The following is an 8,653-nucleotide window of genomic DNA, read 5'->3' as shown; positions in this document are numbered from 1 at the left end:
CATAGAGAAAAGTAAACCCAGATTCCATGGCAGACATGTCAAGATTGAGGCATTATTTTCCTTGACACACATACCCCTCTAGTCAGAAAACAGACTTCATGCTGTTTAAATCAAATAACCCAAATACAATTCAAGGGTATCATTTGAAATACATGTTTATGAATTTCAAGTATTTAAGTGCACTGAACTGTGGACAGAAATATCCATACCCTTCTGTGTGTAATAACCTTTTCCCCCTTTCTTCACTCTTGTTATTGGCCACTGGGTGATGTAGTGTGCGTGTGTGTGTGAATAAGAGAGAAAGACCCTGAATGGACGCATACACATTGTCAGTGTGTGTGTGTGTGTGTGTGTTCCAGATCCATTTGTGTCTGAGTGTTTGTGCATGCTATACGTACAGTATGTGTGTGTCCATGGTCCCTTTTCCCTTAGGACGGCCCTTCACTAGCATTTTAATGAAGTCCCAGGGAAAGCAGAGGGGCGGAGAGTGTGCGTGTGTGCATGGGTGCCCAAGTGAGTGTGTTTGTGTGGGATCCTTGTTTTTTTCCTGGTCGACTTTTGGGCCGTGGCCTTAATTGGGGCCTGAGTATCCAATTAATGCTGAGACAGAGCACCGGTGCTCATGTGTCTAGCATAAGGTGGCAAAACTAATGTTGCTTAGAGGTCCTCTGTCCAGGGGGTTGTTATTGGTTCAAGACTCTAGAGAGCCTATCAGAAGGTCCACCATTTAGCCAGTGAGTCCAGGGGACAGGCGCTTTCTCTGTCTCTCTCTCGCGGGGAAACACTGATCATTTCACGCCACCACTCGCCCATTTGCACCTGAGAGAGAGAGAGAAAGCGCGAGAGAGTATGTTTGTTTACCAAAGACTGAGGCGTGGGAGACCAATGTCCTTTTGGCGGACCTGCATCTAGGTCACAAACAAGCGCGTCTGGGAGGATAGGACAGGCAAAGAGTCGGGGATGCAGGGTACTGCCAAGGGGACGGAGTCCCTCAATCCCTACTTCATTAAAACCAAATAAAAAAGTGAGGTCATTTATCTCTTTCCCTCCAAAGCCATAAACACAAATAGGTTCACCCCCCCCAACCCCTCTGCCCGCCTCCAACCCACCTCCCTCATTTTTTTCCCCCTCCCTCCCTCTCTCTTTTTTTCCACTTATTTTCTCTCACATCAACAGCATTATATCACTGGAGATAAGAAAGATAGGAATTTTACGGTGTGCTTGTTTTCAATTGAAATGTAGGCACGGTTTTAGATTGTACACATGACTTAGGGCAAAGGACACTGGGGTTACAAGAAAGAGAGAAAGGAAGATAGAGATAGAGAGTAAGAAAGAAAGAACGAAAGAAAGAGAAAGGCAGCAAAAGAGACCCAGAGGTTCACTCATGGACTCACACCTTTAACATCAGATGACACTTAATCAATCCCTCTGTTCTTTCTAATTGGTACCTTCCTTTCTTTTCCTATCTTCTCTCTTGGAAGTATCTGCATCAGATGATTTAGTGCAAAGGAAAGGTGGGGGGGGGGGGTGTATGAAGAGGGGAAGGGGGGAAGGGGCAGGATCGGCCGTCCAAAAAGCTTTTCAGCTGGGTCCTCACATTCCAGGGGGCAGTGGATCACAGAGTTTGTTATTAATTGGATTACAATTAGCCAGATTTAACCCTTATTAATGAAGTCTGCATTTGGATGATGTGCCCCGCGATGGTGTCTCCCCCCTTAGCGATCTGTTCACTCTTTCTCACACACACACACACACACACCTCCAGTGAGTCTGGCAACCCTCCCTAGACAGGACAAGGAGTAGGGGGGAAGGGGTGACAATGACAAATCGTCACTAAATTACAATAACTCCAGGCAAGGAGGAGAAAAGGAGGGAACAGGAGAACCGAAAAAAGGTAAGAAGAAAAGGAGAAGTTAACTAGAATTAGAGCTAAAGAAAAAAAAATCCCTCATTTGATCTGTTGTGGGAGGATACACCAGAGCATACTGTAGCTGATACTGAACATGAACCTAGCCACATCCCTCCTTTTCTTGTGAGAGGAGAAATAGAAAGAAGAGGAAGAAAAGGGTGAGTGGGAGTGTTCATTAAAGGGACGGTGCGGTCGTTACCGAGTGACGCACTTACTTAAGAGACATCATGTCTTCATAATGGAGGAAGCGCTTTTCACAACATTTACACGTCATGGTAAAACGTTCCAGACAAAACCTGTTTCCACACTGTGGTGATGGTCAACTTGTCAATTAGGCCTAATTCAACCATAATCATAAAATAGGATTGGTATCGTTCCAATGGAGCTTGTAGGTTTAAAGGACATACGCTGTAGAATGCTTTGGATCAAAGTAAATTAAAGCATTCCTGTAAGACAATATAAAAAGTGAATATAGATACATAATACTAATACATATTTTAAAGATCAAGATATAATTTGCATGACATGAAAGCATAAATGTATTTCATTGGAAGAATTATATTCATATCAGTAAGCTGTTTAGGTGAGGAAATGTTGCCCATACAGTGCAGTGAGCTTGTTTTCCTGAAATAGGTTTAGTGAGGTCTCTGTGCATGGTTTCCAAGGGGATGGTATCCAGGGCTGGGTCACACATGGGGAGAGGGGGGGGGACGGAGGGACGGAGAGAAAGAGAAATAGAAGACGGAGAGAGGAAGGGAGCAAGAGAGAAATAGAAAGATCGCCTCATCAGTCTTGTTGCCCCTATTGAACAGAGGAACTAGTTGGACTGGTTGGCATTTTTCACCTTTTTCATATGTACTCCATAAGCTGGTGAGAATGTGGTGTTAGATGAGTATCCTCACAGGGTGGCCTCAGGTGCTCCTGGTCCTCTCACAGGACGGCACTCACTTCACTAGTCAGACACAGAACTGAACCTGGGTCATGTGTCAGATCAGCATGTCTATCAGATGAAGAAGTTATGATGAATATGAGATGGTGCGTATGGCCATAGACTGCCAACAGGGGCCACATCAGATGAACTCTATACAGAGAAAAGAAACTTCACGACTCAATGCTGAGGACAAACAAGTCATGCGCTAAAAATACAGCTGGGTGGCGATGAATTGCCAGAGAGAAATCCAGCCCCCGTTTGTTTGACACAATAACCAGTGACACTGAGACACACACATGCAGTGCAAAGGCTTGCTTCAGACATGCAGACGGAGCATATTTGTAGATCAGGCATACAGACAGAGCATATCTTTGGTTCGAGGCCTAGGACAATCGTTCACCCTCTGGCTCCCACCTGCTCCCGCTGCAATATGCGATGCCCTCCAGGTGGATTGCGTGACATGCAATGGACAGTGAAATAGGAAATTCGGGGGGAAATGGGATGCCTGTAAAGGGCCTTTCCCTAACCCTTCTGCCCTGCTCTTGACCTGTGCTAGGGTGCACAGTCTGACTGTTGAATCCATTACCTGTATCCAGCCTCCCTTCTCTCACCTCCTGTCTCAACCTCTCTCTCAACCCCATCCCACCGTCGCAGGCTTCTCCCTGGGTGTGTAAGTGGGTTAACACTCCCGGTGTTCTACCTGTGTATACGCTTAACTCTGCGCAAGTGAAGTCGGTTGGGGGAGCGCTCTACGTTTGAATGACACCGATATTAGTTTAGTACAGTGGGGTTGGGACGCGTAGGCAAAGGGGGTGGGGGGGTAGAGAGTGGTGAGAGAAAGTGCAGTCCTTCGGACTTGAACTTCAACTTGACCTCTGACCCCCGTTCCCCGGCTTGGATATCAAAACACGGTGCCATCTGGCCTCTGAGTGGCTGTCCCCCTTACCGGGAGGCCAGCGGGGAGCGTAGGGTTAATATCATACGGTTAGGAGAGCGGGGAATAGAGACTGCAATTATCTTCAATTCCTAGACAGAAAATCCCATTATTTGATCCCAGTCTCTTGACAGATGGAGAGGGGGCAGTCACTTCCTTTTTTCCCTCGGCCCCCCATTCCTGAGCAAGCCAATCGGAAGGGGGCTGAGGACGGGGGGGGGGGGGGAGCAGGACACAATGGTGGGAGAGGGCATAAAGGGCAGTTAGGTTGTTGAGGGGAGGGTGGGAGGAGGAGAAGGAGGAGGGGGGGGTGCTTGTGACGGGCATGGTAGCGGCTGGTGGAGGGGAAGAGGGGTGGGGGGGGTGGGGGGGCTTGAAACCTGAGTCCTGGAGAGGTTCGGATCCCTTCAACACCCTAACCCCCCGCTCCCCCTGGCTCTCGGTTCCTCTCGCCTCCTGTGCCCTCCTCCTCCTCCTGCTCCTCCTCCTCTCTGGCCCCTGGCTGTGTCTCAGTCACAATGGGACACTTAGGGTTGTTTGATACCCCCCCTCCACCCTCCCTTCTCTCTCAGCTGTTGGAGAGGTGGGAGCGACAGATGAAGACATCCAGTCCGGGGGAAAAAAGGCGGAGGAGGAGAAAAGGAGCAGTGACAGAGAAAGAAAATAAAGAAATCTGACAAGGTTTCTGTGCCGGCTGTATGTCAACTACAGTACTGTATGTCAACTACAGTACTGTATGTCGCGTTACATAAAACTTGATTATATGTGATTATTCGTTGAACATTCTTCCTTTAATCAAGTGTACTTTGCAATAGTTTTGAATATTGTCCAGTCATCACGTTCATGCTCATGACAATTTAAAAACACAGAAGCCCCCTATCAAGTACATCATCGAAATGAATAAATGATAACCATCCCACTAGCCACATCAAAACACAGCTCATGTACGTCATATAAAGTCACATGATAAAATATGGAGATTAAAAGATTAATAAGGCCCCAATCTCTAAACCAGTATGGGGCACTGTGAGACACACGGAAGACTCCAACATCTCTGCACACTAAGGCATGTTTTTGTCCCTCCCAGATATCGAGGCGTGGATTCTCAGAGATGAACTTCGATGTGGCATGGGACCCAGGAGACTGGGTTTTACAGGCCAACAAGCAGTGGCAAGCTCATTAAATGACAGTCCATCAGCAGCGTCAGACTGTTCCGATTTTAAGAAGGAAAGTGGGACAAATCAAACTCGAATGCATTAATGCCACTGGGCGCAAACATTAAGATGCATGATAACATGTTGTTGGACATTGAAGCAATTGTTTATCAGTGGCCACTGAGCAAATAGGAACATTTGCATTTGGGAATCAATTAAAAGTGTTAGCTTATTGTTCACAAACTAGTCCTACTGGAAGGGACACTATAAAATAATTTCAAGTCCATGCATCTGGCTAAAGAGAGATAGGTGCCTTCCGGATATGCATCTCCAGGTTTTCCTGCTGCCAATGAACTCACTGAAGCAGATGCTGCTGGATGGGTCAACAAAGCAGAACAGGCAGGGAAAGCCAGTGACAGAGGACATTCCTTCCTCAGACCTCACTCTCACTGACCGCAAGGCTGTTGTGGCAGACCCAGAAAAAAGCCTACCGCAACAATGTTCTGTAGCCCATGTGTGGGTACATTGCCCAGGGCAGCCTGCTGGCCCTATGTTAGCTGAAAGAGCACAGCTCCACCAACCACCGCCGCCACAGCACTCTATGTCTGGACAGAGAGAGTAGTGCCTGGGGCCAGTCTATAGTACGGACAGTGTTGCCTCTCCTAGACATCCAGGAGAACAAAACTGGGTTCCAGTCCCTCAGGATCCCCCCTCCCCTTCCTCCCCCAAGATGAAGGAAGGTGGAAAGACAAGGGAACATCTGGAGAATGGCAACCTTGGAAAACTGCAAAACTGAACGGTTTTGCGATCTATGCGCCGGCAAATCGGGAAGATGCCCACGCGTCGATGTTTTGACGGTCCTGTAATGTTAAGTTCCCTCTGCCTCCTCGTCTCCACAGCCCTTTCAGTGCAGCCAATCTTGGATTCCAGGCGTCCATGTGCATCGAGAGGAAGGCCAGGAGCAGGGAAAACAACAGGAGTCAGCAGCCACACAGTCCAAAAACCTCCCTGATTATCTACTAATAGATGCTTCTCGGCCCCTAAGATGTAAATTGCTTAATAAATATGTCCACATAGGTTTATTTCCTCTTAATGGCGCTCCCAGCGTGATGTCCATTAGACACTGTGACCCAATTTGGGAGCCATCGCTCACCAGTTAGCATCGGGGGCTAGCGTCTCTGTCTCTGCCTGGGCACTAATGTTGATCCCCGCTGACTACGCCAACCACAAGACAATGATCCAGGGTGGGGTGGGAAGGGGGTGAGGGGAGAAGGAAGGAGAGTCTGTGCGTGCGTGTGTGTAACATGGGAGAACGCGGGTTTGAGCCTCCTCTCCAGCCCCCCCCCTTCTTTCAGAGCCCATTAGAACCCCGGCCGACACTTCATTAGGACAGCACTCTCACTCTCTCTCTGTGTCTCTCTCTCTCTCTCTGCTCGTGTAAGATACGCGTCCCACGTCACCGTAATTAAGACTGCCCTGTCACGACATTGCCTCCTGTGTTGACGGCAACATGCCACTAACATCCCCCCCCCACCCCCCTCCACCCCCCCGACACCCATCATCCCCCGCCCAAACCACCACCACATCGGTTGGCACACTCCTCACTTGTCCGAGAGCTTGAGGAAGAGTGAAGGTGGGTGGGAAGTGGCTGTGAGGTTGGGGAGGAGGGCGGTAGGGTATTCAGTGAGAGGGGAAGTGAGGAGGTGGGGGGTGGATGTTAAGCACGGACAGCTCGGAGTCAGGCAGCGTGCCGCACACTGATGAACATGTCTTTTTGATGACCGCTAAGCCCACTCAACGCCGCTGCCAGGGCTAAATCGAATTAAAGCCTTTCAAAATTTGGCCTGCGGACCGAGCTCTACTTTCTTCTTGGAGCGACTCTTTCTCCCTGCAGCTTCTGAAGCTCTTAGTGGAGGCAACTCAGCCCTGGTAAACATACAAGTGTTCAAAAAAAAGAACACACACACACAAACAAAACAAGATTAGAAAGACACCAAAAAAATAAAAAGCAGCAAACAAAAACACTTCTGTTTGTTTGGACGCTTTTTTGGGGGCTCGGGTTGGCTTTTCTCTGTCGTCTCGCCCTCCCTTAAAAACATTGAATTAAGCGTGTATCTACATTTTATCATGTCTGGTATCGCCTTTGAAAATTGCAGGTACTGGAGTGTTTAACATTCTCTTGTCAAGCGTTCCCCCGCTGAGACAATAAATGCCTGTCCAGTTTTGCTCACAGCGGCAACTGCAGATTAGAAACAGCAGGAAGAGCGTGTAGTGTGAATACAATACCGATAAGGACGCATGTCTTAGGCCCCTCTCTTTGGCTGGCTTCTCCCAATACGAGGAACCCGCTGATTTCTAATATTTACACACAACTAGAATGCCAAATGTACCGTTACTGCATTGAAAAATAATCTTTTTTAGGCCTCCCCCTCCCCCAAAACAAGACACCTCCCCCCCCCCCCCCGCACCTGGAATGTGTGTGTAGTTCCATTGTTCTGTTGGTGTGTGTGTGATGATGATTCTGTTTTGGCCTTTTTTCGTTTTTGAGTGGTTTGTGTGTGTAGTGGGTGGATGGGGGAGTTATCAAGGGGGATGGGAGTGTAAATCGTAACATAATAAGAGTGAAATTTCTGTCATTCCTTTTCATCAGCAACTCGGGTGGAGATAGGTGTGGACGATTACAGCGTGGGGATTTCGTTTTTTTCTCCTTCATTCTTTTCCAGAGATAACGTGTAGTTAGACTATGAATAAGCCAAACAAGTGTGTGCGAAGTCTTAAAACAGAGTTGGAACTCATAATGCGCTCCAAGGGGGACAATGGTATTCAGTAGTATCACTCACATCTTCAACACGGAACATTCTGGCTCCTGAGGACACATTACCAACATTTTCTTTCATACACTTTGCCACAAAACACAGAAGTCTCACATGAATACATTTTCTTACCACAAACCTTGGGAGCAACATGTCCTGAAAGTCAAAAGTAGAAGAGTATTCTCTTCTACTTTCTTTTTGTTTCTTTTCGATATATCTTGTTCATCGGGAGAAAAAGAAAACTCACCACAAGAAAAGTTTACTTCAACAGGCCAGCCAAGATAAAATCCACTATCCCCTCTGACCTCCATGTTACATGAGTGTGAAAATATGAACACACAAAAGTTGAAAATATAAAAACACATTAGTAAATGCAGTACACATTTACAAACATTCAGGCGTGCACACACAAACACATTGCAGTGTCTTCTCATACATAAAAACCCGTACACGTGCACACACACACTGCAGGCAAACACAAGAAAGGGAATACCTGCAAGGCAGGTTGCACGCTGAAGCACACATCCCGTGTTCCACTTCCTCTGGCAGATGTTCCACGCTACATCAGAGCACACAAACATGCAAATAAACCCTTCACACTCGGATGAAAAATAACACTCGCCTCACACTTCTCTTCCACTCTCTCTCTCTCTGTTCCAATCTTTCGCGGGAAACTTTCAACACACTGCATGAAGCCTTTTTAAACAGCGCTCTTGCTCTCTCTGGAAAAACTTAGAACACTTTGGGGTTTTTAGCACCAAAATAGTGACAATTGGCACAAACTGCAGGGTCCCCAACGGTGTGTTATTGAGTTTTTGAACGTGGTGGCAGGCTGGGGCAGTTGACATCCATATCATGGTGTCACACACGGTTTAGGCAGGTGCGCTTAACAGGCCACTGCTGGGAAGCGTT

This window comes from Osmerus mordax, chromosome 9 (genome assembly GCF_038355195.1).
Source record: "Osmerus mordax isolate fOsmMor3 chromosome 9, fOsmMor3.pri, whole genome shotgun sequence".
Classification (NCBI taxonomy): domain Eukaryota; kingdom Metazoa; phylum Chordata; class Actinopteri; order Osmeriformes; family Osmeridae; genus Osmerus; species Osmerus mordax.
This window is presented reverse-complemented; position numbering follows the sequence as displayed.